This window comes from Dendrobates tinctorius, unplaced genomic scaffold, assembly GCF_039654945.1.
Source record: "Dendrobates tinctorius isolate UK_male_01 unplaced genomic scaffold, ASM3965494v1 ptg000060l, whole genome shotgun sequence".
Lineage (NCBI taxonomy): Eukaryota > Metazoa > Chordata > Amphibia > Anura > Dendrobatidae > Dendrobates > Dendrobates tinctorius.
In genome coordinates, this window is record NW_027361728.1 from 4,421,267 (window position 1) to 4,440,115 (window position 18,849).

Genomic DNA, 18,849 nt, shown 5'->3' on the forward strand with positions numbered 1-18,849 from the left:
CTTCCCTGCAGAGACACACATGTGGCTCTGTCTTTCCAGACTGCAGCATGTCAATTTATGTAGTGGAGACGATTTATCTCCGCTACATAAATTACCGATAGACTATCATTACATGCGGTAAAACTGAAATGTCTTTTTAGTAACATGCGTAATAAGTGTGGGAACGCAGGTTACTACGTATGTGTACTAATTTAAATAATGTCTTACCTTGCTTCGGCTGGAAGTTGGCGTACACTGCAGTTCTCTGAGCTGAGCTGACCACAAGAACTGCCTTGCAGGTGACCGCTGGGGATGGACTTATCTCCGGTCAATAGCTAAGTTCTCACGGTCATCTGACCGGGAGAACTGCAGTGCATGGTCCCCGGCAGTCACGAGTTATCTCCCGTGATCAACTCTGCTGTGTCTGGATGTCAGGCTGGATGGTGGCATAATGTCACCATTCAGCCAAAGGCATCCAGATGTAGCAGAGCTGGACTTCTGAAAGTATGTATATCTTCTCGGCGGACAGGTATGGTATTCTGTTGTTTTTTCATTTTATTTCTCTTACAGGAGAACGAGGGCTTCGATGGAATTAGCAATGCAGTAAGTATGATTTAATTAAGATTATTAAAGGACTCTGTGGGATTATTTCAATTAAAGGACTTTATTCTGGCTGTGTCTTTATTTACCATGTAACTATAGGATTAGTAATGGATAGGTGTCTTATAGATGCTTCCCCATTACTAAGCCGTGGGCTTGATGTCACCAGACAATACAAAGGTGATACCAACCCCACAAATATTACACCATTTGCAACCACTACAGGGCAAGTAGGAAGAGCAGGCTAAAGTGCAACAATTTATTCAAACTAAAGGAACAAAAAAGCGCAATAGGGTCTTATCCGGATTATTGCTGGAGAAAATAGATTAGAATTTACTCACCCTTTTTAGGAGAGATTAAGGCATGTTGGATCAGTAATCTGCTTGCTGCACGTCCAAAGGTCAACTCTGCGACCGCTTCAAACATCAGATTTCGGAATAAATTCTTGGACTTTTTGTGCGCTACCAGATAAATTCACTAATCCAGTGTTTAGGAGAAAGATTAATCCATTTATTTCCCAACGCGTTTTGAAATGTATACCATTTCTTGTTCAGGGAATGACATATGACATCCCCTGAAGAAGAAATGGTATACATTTCGAAACGCGTTGGGAAATAAATGGATTAATCTTTCTCCTAAACACTGGATTAGTGAATTTATCTGGTAGCGCACAAAAAGTCCAAGAATTTATTCCGAAATCTGATGAAAGTGCAACAATTGGCGCATCTCTGGATATGCCAATTGTGGGGCAGCAGCGGGCTGATATTTTTAGGCTGGTGAGGGCCAAAATCCATAGGCTTCACTAGCCTGAAAAAACAGGCAGCCGCTGTCTGCTTTTTCCTTTATTGGTTAACAAAAATAGAGGAACCTCACGCTATTTTTTTTGGAGGGGAAACCACTATTTTTGCTAAACATCCAAGGTAAACAGATTTGGTGCGGCCTGGTATTATCAGGCTGGTAAGGTTCATGGATATTGAATCTTTACTAGTCTGAAACACCAGTCCCAGTAGTCTGCTTCACTCTGGCTAGTTAACAAATATTTGGTGACTCCACGCCATTTTTTAAAAAATTATTATTTATTTATTAAAAAGAAGGGGACCTCTCTCTGTGCTTTCCTCCACTTCCTATATTGTGCACGTCTGGCTGTCACAAGATTCACCATTATTTAAATTAGTACACATGTGAAGTAAGCTGCGTTCCCACGCTTAATGCACATTTGACTAGGAAGATAATGCGGTTTTACTGCATCTAATGATAGTGAATGGGTAATTTATGCAGTGGAGAGGGAGCGTCTCCGCTACATAAATTGACATGCTGCAGTCTGGAAAGATGCATCACATGTTCGTCTCTGCGGGTGAGCCACGGGCAACGGTGTACACATAGTGGGCATGGGATTTCTTGAAATCCCATCCACTATGCTGTAACAGCTGGACGCTTCAGATGTACGCAGCGTCCAACCAGCAGCGTTTACCCCAATATATCTGCAACTAGGAAATCAATTTTTTTTCCTTCCCAGATGCCAGCTTTCAATTAGCTTTATTTCAAATGACAAAAAAAAGCATGCATTGAAAAAACGCATCAAAAATGCATTTGTAAAATGCATCAAAAGCGCAGATAAATTTTCCATAAAATTTACAAAATCTTTTTTTTAGGGACCACATCACATTCGAAGTGACTTTGAAAGGCCCATATGACAGAAAATGACCAAATGTGACACCATTCTAAAAACTGCACCCCTCAAGGTGCTGAAAACCACATGCAAGAAGTTTATTAACCCTTCAGGTGCTTCACAAGAATTCATGTAATTTGGAAGGAAAAAATTAACATTTAATTTTTTCCCACAAAAATATTTCTTTAGCGCCATATTTTCTATTTTCACAAGGGCAACAGAAGAAAATGCACCATAAAATTTGTTGTGCGATTTCTTCTGAGTGACTAGAAGATAGCAAAGGGTTAACATCAATGGGACCTGATCCAATCAGATCCCGATGATGTCACCTGTCAGAGCTACCGCTCTGTACAGGAATCGCAGCACTTGCAGGACCCTGGGTGTACTGAGCACTGCAAAACCACCGACTGCTCATAAACGTCGGCCCAGCAAGCACCGACGTTTATGCACCATGGGTGGTCGGAGAGCAGTTAATTGTTTTTTAATGTTGTTTTTTACTTACTAATGTCCTGCTGTACCTCACGTGGACTTTCTTCATAATTGGGAAACATCTGGCAGCATATGCGTCTCTAAGCTGCATCCTTTCTACTGCAGTCCACATAGTTGGCGTCACATTGATTCCAGATTTCAGGCCTCTCCTACACCAGAACAATCAGCATTTCCACATTGATATGTCTGGCCATTTTGCTGGTATCTGTGGAGGTTTGGCTGTTTCATTGGTTGCCAGGATAATCTGCATGCCAAGTTTCCTGTTTTGACTAATGCAATTTCCTGGCTTCAGGAAAATGTGTGCATATTTGTCGCACGCTATACTGATGGTTCGTGTGGCGACCAATTTTTTATCGCACCCATAGGCTTGCAATGGCAAGGCTTGGACGATATATGGATGCAATCGTAGCCTGCTACAATTTTACATGCACGACGAATATGCCTGAGAACAAAATGTTGATGTAAGCTGCCCCATAAATAAACACTGGTCCGAGAGCTATGCGATGTATTCTTGCATGGCACTCGGCTGTATTATATGGTAAAGTGACTCCGGCCTTATAATGTACTATGCAATAATTCAGATCCTCAACTATAGATCATCTTGCTTGTGTAGAAGTGGGCCAGGACAGTAGTCATGGCTGAGTTTAGCTGGCTTTGCATGCCCTGGCCTTCCCCTACATGTAAGTCACATTCTTCTGGCAACGTACTTGCTTGCTCATTGCCTGCGACATCAGGGTCTCCACTCTGTTCCTTATTGTTACCTCCAGTTACTTCTGAATAAACAGAGACACCTTCCAGGTGCAAATCAAAATGCAAAACTTTACTCTCATATCTTCTCAGCATATTCAGATCCATTACAGCATTAACAACAGGTTTCTTAACATACATCACTTCAGCTTTCCCTTCACTCCTCTCCCTGTCACACGACTCAGGACCGGGTCACATCGCATCACACGGTTTTCCAGCATCTTCCCTCATCAGATTCTCTGCTTTCGGGGGTTCCCGCAGCCATTTTGCACTGGCTTTGAGCGCATCAGCCCATGCGATCATCTGCCACATAGTGAGTGACCTGCCGTCTGTCCTGCCATGACTTCTTCTGTAGCTTTCTCTCTGCAGTAGCTCTAGCCCCTGCTGCAGCTGTAACTATGCTATATCACTGAATTCTGGATGGCTGGGCTCTTTCCTTGAATGCAACGTTACGGGGTATCTATTTCATATGTGGGCACATAAGCCCATCTGAGCTCTATGGGCACTCAGGCCCCTCTCACCGAAAACCAGGAAGATCCCTTCCTCTAATCTAAGTGACCCCTCCTACATTAACTATCTACACTATTACTAAGTCCCTTTCCTTGTCCTACATTACATGTACTATTTCCAACTAGCGGTTCAATATTATTACAGCACTTTCCCTAGAAAATATACATTAAATATGACAAATATATATATATATATGTATATATATATTATATACATACAGAGCAACATTATATATACATCTTATCAAACAATAAGAGGCAACTATATATGATTTTAGATATAGTCTAAGCTGGGACATTCTTAGGGAGGGGGGTTTAGGATGGCTACCCCAACCCTACTACACTTGATTAACCCTAGTCCTTTTTCCTGTAATCTGACTGTGAGTCCATATTCCCAGCACCCTTCCCTTTCTTTTATGTTTGGGTGTCCGGGAGGTTTTCCACTTAGTCTGCTAATTTTTGGGGTCTCTGTATTTATCCCTGTCTATCTTGTGTAAATGTGTTTAGTTTCTTACCCTGGGTTCTCATGTTTACCTGCACACTCTCCTTTTCCATTGAAAGATTTGTATAGCGGCCTCCTCTCTGGTTCCTCAGGTGATACGAGAAACCACTTGACAATCTTTAAAGGAGCCAGGTTCAAGGATATGCTTTTTATTTGCATGGTTAGGGACTTCCCTAGTCTGTAGAGGGATCATTTGGATACAGGTACTTTGTAAGTCCTTTCTTTCAACCAATACCCGTGTGAGTGTTCGATCACATTCATAAAGTTACAGCCTGCCCATTTAGTGTGCTGGGAACCCCCATGGTTTCGGTTAATGCCTTGGTCGCACAACTACAGGCCTAGTACCTGGAGGTTGTGGATATCAGTTATCAACAGCAGCATGAATTTTCTCCCAATACAAGGGACTCAGGTCTCCCGAATGGTGCTGTAGAACCCAAGTTAAAATTGCTTGATTGCTTTGAATGAGACAGAATTAAGTTTTCTATCTTTTTGCCTTATGTAAATTATATTTCTGCCTATGTCTGGTATGCTCAAGTAAGCTTATTTTTGTCCTTACTTTTGGGAGATTCCCTGGTTTGGGAATATTCTTTGCATGAGAAATCACCGTTCTTGTCTGAGACATTTTTCTCAGTTCTTGGGCTCATTTATAGCAACTCTGGCAAAGTTGTTTTGGCTGAATTCAAGATTCGTAAATTGGTTTAGGGAGGATGTAGAGCTGAGGACTACTGAGTTAAGATGCTGGACAGTGGAGAGCTCCTGGAACTATTTAAGTTTTATTGCAGTGTTTTAGGCAAGTTCTTGACATCAGGTTGCTGAAAAAAAAAAAATTTACCTACAGGCCAGATATTTTACACAGGGGTTTGTCCGCCACACGGATTGCATATCATTGTGATCAAAATTGTGATATTTTGTGATATTTCAGGCCTCAATTTAAATTTTGTTGCAGTGTTCCAGATATTTTACAGTGGCGTTTTTCCTCACATGGATCACATATAAGTTCACTCCAAATTCAGCCAGTTATAGTGAATGTTGAAAATATTGCACTCCATTTAAAATGGGCAAGGCGAGTGGCAAGGGACGGGGACGTGGATGTGATGCTGATGGTGCATGCAGAGGCTGAGGCCGTAGGCCAGCTGAAATTGTGCCACAATAAATGCCAACATCTTCTCGCCTGACCTTTCTTTCCCAATTACTAGGGGACCGCAGCAGCCTACCACTATTGAACCCTAAGCAGTGTCAAAAGGTTGTTGGTTGGATAGCGGATAATGCTTCCAGTCACTTTGCTGCTTCCAATTCCACCACCCTGTCTTCCACGCAGTCAAGTCTTAGTAGCCTTGAGTCTGGATTGCATATTCCTCACCCTGATCCTCCTTCCTCCCACCATGCCAAGTGCCCAGATAGAAGAGCTGTTCACTTTTCGATTTATAGATCCTGACTTCTCGCCTGGTCCACTTGAAGCTCAGCAAGAGGAGATCGCATGTAGCGATGCCCAAATATTTGAGCAGCCACAGTCACATGAAGGCGGCAGTGGGAAAGTGTCACAAGAGGTGGATGATGATAAGACACAATTGCCAGAAAGTCAGGAGGAGGACCAGGATGCAGAAGTGGAGGGCGAGGTGGTGGATGATATAGTACCTGACCGAAGGCTGGCAGGAGGACATGCAGAGCGAAGACAGCAGCACACAGGGGGAGGAAGGCATAGCACCCCAACAGGCAGTAAGACCCAGTGTGGTGGCCGCAGACAGAAGGCGGGCAACCGTCCCCCGTAACACCGACATGACGGATGTTGCCAGTCCAACCGTTAGGTCTTTCCGAGTCTGGTTATTTTTTAAAGACCCCAAAAAGGCCATTTGCACCACCTGCAAGGCCAGAATCAGCAGGGGTAGAAAAACTACCAGCCTGACCACCAACAGCACGATCAGGCACATGGCAGCAAATCACCCGACTTTGTGGGCCAAACCCCAGGGTCCAGGAACAGTGTCTGTGGGTGACACCAGTGCTTCTTCCGCTGTTGTGTGTGCAAGCCAATCTCCTGTCCTTTGTACATGCGAAGATGCCTCCTGCCCTGCACCTCTCATTGCACACACTCAACTAGGTGGCCAAGGCTGCAGTAGTCGTGGCTAACAGGGGCTGCTCCATCGCACCCTGGCCCTCCGTCACATAAATACATTGTTCCTTCGGTTGTGCACTTGATGGTTCACTTACTTGCACATCAGAGTCTTCTCCAGTCTGCTGGGGCTTTCCTCCTCCAAATACCATGCAAAGAAAGGCAGAGTCCAGAACCAGTTTTAAGCAAACAACTTTACTCGGTTCTTTTCTCAGCTCATCCAGATTAGTCCCAGGAACAACATGTAATGCTCGTGCCCTGACTGGATGGTGCGAGCACAGATTGTGGCCCCACTGTGCCACAAACCAGACTACGCAGGAGTGGCATGACTATGCTCTTACATTGGTGTTCACTGGAGCCTCTAGTGGTGAGGTCAGGCTTGTGCGGCAGGTAGCTGCCAGGTACAGTTTCTGGCAGTAGCAGCTGATCCCACTGGGGACTGAACCCTAATGACAGGTGCGTGCAAGTACAGACGTTTACAACTGGTACTCTGGCGAGCATGTCTGGGACTCTGGCAGACAGGTGGGCAGGGCTGCCACTCTTGAAGGCAGGCGGGCATGGCTGGCACTCTGGCAGGCAGGCCGGCACGGCTGGCATTCTGGCAGGCAGGTGGGCATGGCTGGTGGGCATGACTGGTGGGCAGGTGCGCACGAGTTAGATGGGAGGAATCAAAACAGGTAGTGCAGGAACACAGGCAGGTACGAGATGTATAAGGGAGAAGGTAGGAACGAGTTCATACTGGAGGGATAGGAACTCTTAGGAACCAGTTCAGACTAGAAGGACGAAGAACAGCAGAGTGCGGGATGGGTGCAGAGAGAAGCCGCAGGGTGTGAAGAGCAGAGCAAAGCCACAGGGTGCGGAGAAGAGAGCAAAGCAGAGCCACAGGGTGTGGAGCGGAGAGCAGAGCCACAAGTTGCGGAATGGAGAACAGAGCAAAGCTGCAGGGTGTGGAGCGTAGAGCAGAGCAGAGCCGCAGGGTGTGGAGTGTAGAGCAGAGCAGAGACACAGGATGCAGAGCGGAGAACAGAGCAGACACAAGGATACACACAGCTGAGTAGGTAATGCAACAGACAAGGCTACAAACAGGTATAGGAAATGGACTGAGTACAGACAAGGATGGACACGGGAACAAGATCAGGACAAAGGATTCAGGCCTGTGTATACAGCCCCTAGGAAGGCAGAAACAGGACAGGGCCTAGCAACTCAGTAGCAAAGTATAGACAGACAGTTTGTTGCTCGGGCATCTCCCTATGGGTGGAGATGCCTTAAGTACCCAGTACCTCTTGGCAATAGGCTGGGGACATATTAGGAAGGTGAACACACTCTCTATAAGACTCAGGAAGTGCAGGCTCCGCTGCCCTAAGCATGCAGCAAGGAAAAATGCACACAACAAGCTAAGGACATGAGGCTAACAGCATGGAGCAGGCAGAGGGCAGAACTCACAGCATGGCCCAGAGAGGTAAGTACAATAGTGTATCTGCCTGATGGGAGATGGAAAGTCATGTAGTGATGTTGACAGGGATGTTACACAACAAAGGATCCTTCACACATCAACTTTTCCTTTTCCTGTGCTGTCCTTTATGCCTCCAGGAATATCGCAGGGTCATACCATCGCCTCCGGTATCACAGCACTCTGTCTGGACAGCCTAACTACATTCAGGTGTTTCCTGTCCGTGTTGCCCGAGACATTTAGGCATCTTCCCACGTAGTCTACTGCAAGCATGTTGAAGCTGCCCTGTATTCCTTCACCTCCCAAGTGACCATTGCTCATAGGCCCTGGACGAGCTGGGCTCCTTTTGTTAGGAATCTGGGTTCTTCTATGCCTATGCTGAGACCCAGATTCCCACATTTGTCTCCAGAGGCTAAGTCCTTTTTCCCTACTTATGAGCATGTTCACAGGACGAGCACTCATTGGAGTTCAGGAGTCAGGTGCTCAGGTCCTGCTCCTGATTTCATTGGTTCTGCTCTGGGCTCTAGAGATTTCCGGAAGGTCCCGTACGCTATAAAAAGTGCGCATGGCTGTTCTGCCATGCTCTAGTATTTTATATACTTGCTGCTGTGTGTTGGATGATGGATGCTTGGACTGGTGACTGACTCATTAAATATCCCACTCCTTGGTTATTACGAGTGTGTGAGTGATTGGGTCAGCCAGTAGCAGCGCTAGCGCCAGCACGCTCAAGCTCCATCTGTTGCAGCAGCCAGCGTCCTGCTTTGCGCCTGCTATATTGCGCACGCAGTCCATTTTGGCGTTCACAGTTGCGACGCCGTGCACGCCTCCAGTTACGGTAAGTCTGTTCAGTTGTAGTGACGTTACCAAACTACTCCGGTCTCTGACTACCGTACGTGTGCCGCTGTGATCCTGTGCTCTTAACAGGCTCAGCGTACCTTTTCTATTGTTTTCCTGTGCAGCTCTGTGTTCCTAAAACAGACTGCTTGGTTGCACTTGGGTGATTCAGAACCCTGTGAACACTACCGTTTAAGTGTTCTGCCTCTCTAGCAGCGGTTTCTACACCTGCCGCACGGTGGACCCCGGGCGGCGAACACGCTTTTTTTATATTTTTTTTAGCGTGTTCCGCCGTCCATAACACCTTTTCTTGAAAGTTGCGTGGCACAACTGCCGTGTCTGGGCTCCCAGGCCCTACTGACCAAATTCAGGATGCTCTATCTTACACAGTTGGCCCCTCTTAACTTAACCAGTTACTTATTCTTATTACTATCATACAATGCCCACCTCTAGTGGGTTAATTCAAATACTACACTTTCCCTATCTATACAGTACAGTACACAGCATAACAATATTACAACACACACATATAGCAGCATTATAAGACATACTAAATATACCAGCTTCTCAGGGATGTATTTACACAGACAAGGAGGGGAGTGGGGCACAAACCAGTCCTTGTACACCCCTTACACTCCTCCCTCCTTTAAATATGGTTGTCTCTGACCATGTAGTGCTGGTAGAATGCAACTTTGATTTGTTCAATACAAATACTCCATGCAGGGAGGAAAACAGTTAACTGAGGTAGAAAGTCTGTTAACTCAATGTGAGCATCCATAAAAATATACATTCATTTTCCTATGAAACTTCTTACAATCAGACAAAGTCTTTTGGCTCAGCGGTAGGTGCTGAACACTAGCCACTCTGGAGAGAGTCCTTTAGCTCCACATAAGAGTTTGTTGTCCTTCAGCAACTCTAACAGGTGCCTGGTTTACAGCTAGCACCACAAGTCTGAATGGCCCCGGTCTCGTCCGCCTACAGGACCCGAGCACATACACAGTCCATATTTAGTTTCAACACCATTCATATCAGATCATTATGACCTGGTCATCAGGTCCTCAGTCGTTGGGGCGTCTTCTCCCTCCCTCCTTTGCAGGGAGTACGGCCCTTTAAACACATGTGCTGCATGCTCAACAGTTACACACAGTCTGTTTTTCAGTCCCAGGACACATACCCCACAGGGTCAAAATCCTTCAGCCCAACAGGGAAAATGCAATAGAACTGGGATAGGGAGGGAAAACAATCAGTGACAATGTTCAGCTTTCAACCATGGCCCATAGCGGCCACACTTCACCCAACTCCTGTGCCACAAGGCTCCTCTGCCCATGAGGATGTAGAATAGTCCCATTTCCACTCTGCTGTAACAAGCACTTTTCATTTAAATGTCAATCACTATTTCAGCGACATGTGTCCCGTGTCACTCTGTCCCACATCGGGATCCGAGCCCATGCTCCACTAGATGATGACAACTCTGCAGCCGCAGTGACAGGGGAGGGGCAGGATTTGGTTGTTCGGTAACTTGAACTTTGCGTGGCACAACTGCACTGTACGGGCTCCAAGACCCCACTGACCAAATTCACGAAGCTCTCTCTCTCTTAGTTTGCCTCTCCTAACTTAACTAGTTCCTATCTTATTCTTATTACTAACCTAGAATTTCGCCTCTGGTGGGTTCATCCAAATACTACACTTTCTTATATATGCAGAACATTACACAGCATAACAATATTACAATATGCACATATAGCAGCAATATAAGACATACTAAATGTACCAGCTTCTCAAGGACGTATATACACAGGTAAGGAGGGGAGTGGGGCACAAACCAGTCCTTGTACACCCCTTACACTAACACCATCGTTAAGCACGTCCACATCCTTTTCTCAGCGTTCAGTTGTCCATACCCCAGTCCTTGAAACGCAAGTGTAAATACACAGCCAACACTCCACAGGCCACACTACTAAATTCAAAAATTTTGCGACTGCTTTCCCTTGAAATGTTGCCTTTTAGGCTTGTGGAGTCACCACTATTTCTCCTGGTGTGCCGTTCCCGCATTGCACAAGCACATGTCGCACAACATTAGCTGTGCCCTCAACAATGAGTAACTGGGAAAGCCCAAATAACCTCAGACATGAGGAAAATTGCTCGTAGACAGGGACGGTACATCTCGCTGACGGCACATTGGGTTAACATAGTGGATGCTGTGACCCAGTCGGACCTTGGGATGGAGCACGTCCTCCCGACGCCAAGGATTGCAGGCCCTACATCAATCAGGGTTGTTCCCACAGTCTACAGCTCCTGCACCTCATCCTCCTCATCCTCTTTGGCCTCCGTCTCAGAAATGACCACATCAGTCACAGTCTGGAAGCACTGCAGCATTGCCAAAGCCAAGCGGCAACAAGCTGTGCTAAAGCTAATATGCTTAGGTGACAAACCGCACAATGCTGATAGTTGTGGACAGCTCTGAAAGTACAGGCAGATCTGTGGCTGACACCGCTGAACCTACAGCCAGGCATGGTCATGTGTGACAATACCAAGAATCAGGTGGTGGCTCTGAGGCGAGGCGAGCTCACACACGTACTATGCCTGGCCCATGTGCTTAACCGCATAGTCCATCGGCTTCTCAAAACCTACCAGGAAATGCCGAATCTGTTTATCAAAGTATACCCCCTGTGTGTCCATTTTAGAAAGTCAGCTACAGCTTCCGTTACCCTTGCCGTACTTCAGCAGCGTTTGCTGCTTCTGGCTCACTGATTGATGTGTGATGTCCCCATGTGTTGGAACTCTAGACTGCAGATGTTGGAAAGGATTTGTGAGCAGAAGAGGGCAATTCTTGGCTACCAGGATCAACAAGGCCATCAGTATTCAGTTCAGACTCCACCCATAAGACCTCTGGGTGGACATGGATGTCAGACATATGTACCATCCTCTAAAACTTTGAGGACTCCACCAAGATGGTGAACGACGATGATGCCATAATTAGCATCACCATCCCGCTTGTCTGTGTTCTGAAATGCTCTCTGCTCACAATTAAAGGGGATGCATTGCAGGCGGAGCACGATGAGGTGGAATAAGGAACCATACAGGGCGGTTACACATAGCCCAGCCTCATCTCATCCCAACATGGATTGGGTGACAATGAGGAGGAGGTGGAAGTACAGGAGCTACTTTCATGCGCTATATACGGTACTACAAGGACAACTGTCATACCGTCTGTTCAACGTGGATGGCCTCATGACAGGGAGGAGGAGGAGAGCATGGTCAGTCATCCTCTAGGTGAGGACATGGAAGTTTATCCTGTTAGCAGTCTGCCATGCATGGCTGAGTTTGTTACACTGTCTTTCCAGTGACCCTCGCGTTCTCAAAATTTTGGGTGACAGTCATTACTGGTTGGTGACACTTCTAGATCCACGCTGCAAGGAGAACTTTCTATATCTTATTCCAAAGACAGGTCTACTAAAATGGGACAGTAAATTTCCCATCTGAAAATGCTGGCGGCAGAGGTAACAGTTCATTGGACAACCAAGGAATACAGGCGAGAGAGACACAACTCCAATCCAGCTAAGGCAGGGGAACACTGGCAAAGTTCTAGGAGACTATTCTCAGACCCTCCCATCGCACAGGCCCTGAGGTGCGGGATACTCTCACAAGGAGTGCAAAGTTTGTTAAGATGCTGAGGGAGTACTTTGCTGACCATATCAATGTCCTCCGTGATTCCTCTGTGCTTTATAATTATTGGGTATCCAAGCTGGACACGTGGCATGAACTGGCTCTCTACGCCTTGGAGGTCCTGGCCTGCCCTGCCACTAACATTTTCTTAGACTGGGTTTTTAGTGCCGCTGGTGGAATTATAACTGATAAGCGTATACAGTCTGTCAACTGAAAATGCTGACAGGCTGACTCTTATAAAAATGAACAAGGGCTGGATTGGGCAAGACTTTTCAACACCACCAAATGATAGCAGGACATGGGTAAAGTCTTCCTGATTTTGGCTGTTTGCTGTTATCCTCCTTCTTATCCTCCTTATTCTCCTTATATTTTCTTATAATCGTAGAGTTGGAAGGGACCTCCTGGGCTATCTGGTCCAACCCCCTGCTCAAAGCAGGATTCGCTAAATCATCCCAGTCAGATGTCTGTCCAGCCTCTGTTTGAAGACTTCCATTGAAGGAGAACTCACCACTTCTCGTGGCAGCTTGTTCCACTCATTGATCACTCTGTCAAAAAGTTTTTTCTAATATCTAATCTGTGTCTCCTCCCATTCAGTTTCATCCCATTGCTTCTAGTCTTTCCTTGTGCAAATGAGAATAAAGTTGATCCTTCTACAATGTGACAGCCCTTTAGATATTTGTAGACAGCTATTAAGTCTCCTCTCAGTCTTCTCTTTTGCAAATTAAACAATCTCAAACCCTGCAACCTTTCCTCATAAGACAGGGTTTGCAGACCGGTCACCATTCTGGTCGCTCTTTTCTGAACTTGCTCCAGTTTGTTGCTGTCTTTTTTAAAATGTGGTGCCCAAAACTGGACACAATATTCCAGATGAGGTCTGACCAAAGAGGAGTAGAGGGAAATAATGACTTCACGTGATCTAGACTGTATGCTTCTGTTAATACATCCTAGAATTGCATTTGCCTTTTTTGCTGCTGCATCACACTGTTGACTCATATTCAGTCTGTGATCTATTAGTATAGCCAAGTCTTTTTCACATGTGCTGTTGCTTAGCCCTATTCCTCCCATTCTGTATATGCTTTTTTCATTTTTATTGCCCAGATGTAGTACTTTGCATTTTTCCTTGTTAAAAACCATTCTGTTAGTTGCTGCCCACTTCTCCAGTTTATTTATATCTTTTTGAATCCTCTCTCCCTCTTCTCTAGTATTAGCTATCCCTCCTAGCTTTGTGTCATCAGCAAATTTAATCAGTTTACCCTCAATTCCTTCATCTAAATCGTTGATAAAGATGTTGAACAATACAGGGCCCAGGACAAAGCCCTTGAGACATTCTTCCAACTGGATGTGCAGCCATTTACGACCACTCTTAGGGTCCGATCACTAAGCCAGTTATGAATCCACCTAACAGTTGTCTTGTCCATTCCATACTTAGTCATTTTTTCAATAAGGATTGTATGAGATACTTTGTCAAATGCTTTGCTGAAGTCAAGATATACTATATCTACAGAATTTCCTTGATCCACCCAATCAGTGATTCCGTCATAGAAGGAAATTAAGTTAGTCTGACATTTCTTATTAGTTACAAACCCATGCTGACTCTGTTTAATCACTTCATTCTTATCCAGGTACTGACATACATGTTGTTTAATAATTTGTTCAAAGATCTTTCCTGGTATAGAAGTCAGACTCACCGGCCTATAGTTGCCTGGGTCCACCTTCTTCCCCTTTTTGAAGATAGGAACAACATTTGCTCTTCTCCAGTCTTCTGGGACTTTTCCTGTTCTCCAAGAATTTTCAAAGATTATGGAGAGGGGTTCAAAAATTTCTTCTGCTATCTCCTTCAGTACTCTGGGGTGTAATCCATCTAGACCTGGAGACTTGAATTCATTTAGGTTAGCTAAGTGTTTCCTCACTATATTTCTGTTTATAGATATCCTGGATTCTTCTATTCCCTTAATAGGACAGTGAAGAACAGTTGATGTTACATTTCCTTTCTGAGAGAAAACAGATGCAAAATAGGAATTTAAAAGTTCGGCCTTCTCAACATCCTGTCTTACCATTTCATCATTTTCATCTTGTAAAAATCCTATAGCATCTTTGACTTTTCTTTTACTTTTGACATATCCCCAAAATCCTTTATTATTGCTTTTGACATCTCTTGCAAGCCTCAATTCATTGTCAGCTTTAGATAATCTGATTTGTGCCTTGCAGGTTCTGCAGACAGCATTATATTCTTCTTTAGATATGCCTCCCTCTTTCCATCTTATAAACATTTTTTTCTTCCTTTTTAGCATGTGCTTAAGTTCTGTGTTCATCCATCCTGGCTTCCTTAAATGCTTCCAATTCTTCCCTCTTTTCGGAATTGTTAACAATTGTGGTTTGAGAATTTCATTTTTCAAGATTTCCCATCCTTCCTGGACATTTTTATCTTTAAGGATATCCAGCCATTGGATCCCTCCAATTCTCTTTCTGAATCCCTTAAAATCTGCCTTTCTGAAATCTAACCTTGACGTCTGAGTCTTCACAGGTCTTCCTCCTCTAGTTATCCAAAATTCTAAAATAGCATGGTCGCTACCTCCTAGGGTCCCAGCCACTTTTACCTCCTCAACCATTTCCTCCCTGTTTATAAGGATTAGATCCAAGGTAGCAGTTCCCCTTGTTTTCTCCCCTACCTTTTGGAAGATAAATTTGTCAGCAAGAGAGGATAAGAATTTCCTTGACCTGTTAGTTTTGCCTGAGAGAGATTCCCAACAAATGTCTGGATAGTTGAAATCTCCCATGACAACTATGTCATATTTTTTGGAGAACTTGGCCATTTGATGCATAAAGAGTTCATCCATATCTTCAGCTTGCACAGGCGGCCTGTAGTAAATGCCTACAATGGTGTCCTTTCCATTGTTATGTCCTTGTATTCTTACCCAATCAGTTTCCACAGAACTCCCAGTCTCTGAAGCTTCAATCTCTGTGCAGATATACACGTTTCTAACATACAATGTGACACCTCCTCCTCGTTTATCAAGTCTGTTTCTTGCAAATAAGTGGTATCCTTCTAGTCTTGTATTCCAATCATGTGTATTGTCCCACCAAGTTTCAGTGATTCCAATGACATCATATTTCCTTTCCTGTGTTAGTAGTTCCAATTCTCCTTGTTTGTTGCCCATGCTTTGTGCATTAGTATAGAAACATTTTAGTTTGTGATTGGTTTCTCTTTCTCCAATATTTTCATTAACCCCTTCATGACCAAGCCTATTTTGACCTTAATGACCAGGCCATTTTTTGCAATTCTGACCAGTGTTCCTTTATGAGGTAATAACTCAGGAACGCTTCAACAGATCCTAGCGATTCTGAGATTGTTTTTTCCTGACATATTGGGCTTCATGTTAGTGGTAAATTTAGGTCGATAATTTTTGCGTTTATTTGTGAAAAAATCAGAAATTTGGCAAAAATTTAGAAAATTTCGCAATTTTCACATTTTGAATTTTTTTTCTGTTAAACCAGAGAGTTATGTGACACAAAATAGTTACTAAATAACATTTCCCACATGTCTACTTTACATCAGCACAATTTTGGAAACAAAATATTTTTTGTTAGGAAGTTATAAGGGTTAAAAGTTGACCAGCGATTTCTCATTTTTACAATAAAATTTACAAAACCATTTTTTTTAGGGACATTTGAAGTCACTTTGAGGGGTCTATATGGCAGAAAATACCCAAAAGTGACACCATTCTAAAAACTGCACCCCTCAAGCTACTCAAAACTACATTCAAGAAGATTATTAACCCTTCAGGTGTTTCACAGGAACTAAAATTTTCATTTAGCATCAATTTTTTCATTTTCACATGGGCAACAGGATAAAATGGATCCTAAAAATTGTTGGGCAATTTCTCCTGAGTACACCGATACCTCATATGTGGTCATAAACCACTGTTTGAGCGCACAGCAGGGTCCGGAAGGGAAGGAGCACCATTTGACTTTTTGAATGGAAAATTAGCTCCAATCATTATCAGACACCATGTCGTGTTTGGAGAGCCCATGTGTATCTAAACATTGGAGCTCCCCCACAAGTGACCCCATTTTGGAAACTAGATCCCCTAAGGAACTTATCTGGATGTGTAGTGAGTACTTTGAACCCCAAGTGCTTCACAAAAGTTTATAACACAGAGCAGTGAAAATAAAAAATATTTTTTTTTCCTCAAAAATTATTTTTAGCACACTATTTTTAATTTTCACAAGGCTAACAGGAGAAATCGGACCACAAAAGTTCTTGTCCTGTTTGTCCTGAGTACGCTGGTACCCCATATGAGGGGGGGAACCACTGTTTGGGCACACGGCAGGGCTCAGAAGGGAAGGAGCGCCATTTGACTTTTTGAAATGCAAATTACTTCTAATCGTTAGCGGACACCATATCGTGTTTGGAGAGCCTCTGTGTGCCTAAACATTGGAGCACCCCCACAAATGACCCCATTTTGGAAACTAGACCCCCTAAGGAATTTATCTAGATGCATAGTGAGCACTTTGAACCCCCAAGTGCTTCACAAAAGTTTATAACGCTGAGCCATGAAAATAAAAAATATTTTTTTTTCCTCAAAAAATTATTTTTTAGTGCGCAGTTTTTTATTTTCACAAGGGTACCAGGATAAATTAGACCCCCAAAGTTGTTGTCCAGTTTGTCCTGAGTACGCTGGTACCCCATATGTCAGGGGGAACCACTGTTTGGGCACATGTCGGGGCTCGGAAGGGAAGTAGTGACATTTTGAGATGCTGACTTTGATGGAATGGTCTGCGGGCATCATGTTACATTTGCAGAGCCCTGATGTACCTAAACTGTGGAACCCCCCCACAAGTGACCCCATTTTGGAGACTAGACCCCCCAAGGAACTTATCTAGATGTGTGGTGAGCACCTTGATCCCCCAAGCGCGTCACAGAAGTTTATAACGCAGAGCCGTGAAAATAAAAAATATTTTTTTTTTCCTCAAAACAAATGATTTTTAGCCAGCAATTTTTTTTCACAAGGGTACCAGGATAAATTGGACCCCAAAAGTTGTTGTCCAGTTTGTCCTGAGTACACTGGTACCCCATATGTGGGTGGGGACCACTGTTTGGGTACACGTCGGGGCTCAGAAGGGAAGTAGTGACATTATGAAATGCTGACTTTGATGGAATGGTCTGCGGGCACCATGTAACATTTGCAGAGCCCCTGATGTACCTAAACTGTGGAACCCCCCCACAAGTGACCCCATTTTGGAAACTAGACCCCCCAAGGAACTTATCTAGATGTGTGGTGAGCACCTTGAACCCCCAAGCACGTCACAGAAGTTTATAACGCAGAGCCGTGAATATAAAAAATATTTTTTTTTCCTCAAAAAAAAGATTTTCAGCCAGCAATTTTTTATTTTCACAAGGGTACCAGGATAAATTGGACCCCAATAGTTGTTGTACAGTTTGTCCTGAGTACGCTGGTGCCTCATACAGTATATGGGGGGAACCATTGTTTGGGCACATATAAGGGCTCGGAATGGAAGTAGTGACGTTTTGAAATGCAGACTTTGATGGAATGGTCTGCGGTCGTCGTTACGTTTGCAGAGCCCCTGATGTGCCTAAACAATAGAAACCCCCCACAAGTGACCCCATTTTGGAAACTATACCTCCCAAGGAACTTATCTAGATGTCTGGTGAGCACTTTGAACCCCCTAGTGCTTCACAGAAGTTTATAACGCAGAGACGTGAAAATAAAAAAAATAAAAAATTTCCACAAAAATATTTTTTTAGCCCCCAATTTTTTATTTTCCCAAGGGTACCAGGAGAAATTAGACAGCCAAAGTTGATGTGCAATTTTTCCTGAGTACGCTGATACCCCATATGTTGGGGTAAACCACTGTTTGGGCACACGTCGGGGCTTGGAAGGGAGGGAGCACCGTTTAACTTTTTGAACGCAAAATTGGCTGGAATCAATGGTTGCACCATGTCGCATTTGGCGACCCCCTGATGTGCCTAATCAATGGAAACCCCACAATTCTAGCTTTAACCCTAACCCCAACACACCCCTAACCACAGCCCTAACCCCAACACATCCCTAACCCTAATCCCAACCCTAACCATAACCCTAACCCCAACACACCCCTAACCCTAATCCCAACCCTAACCATAACCCTAACCACAACCCTAACCCTAATTCCATCCCTAACCCTAATTCCAACCCTAACCCTAATTCTAACCCTAATTCCAACCCTAACCCTAATTCCAGCCCTAACCCTCTTTCCAACCCTAACCCTAACCCTCTTTCCAACCCTAACCCTAAC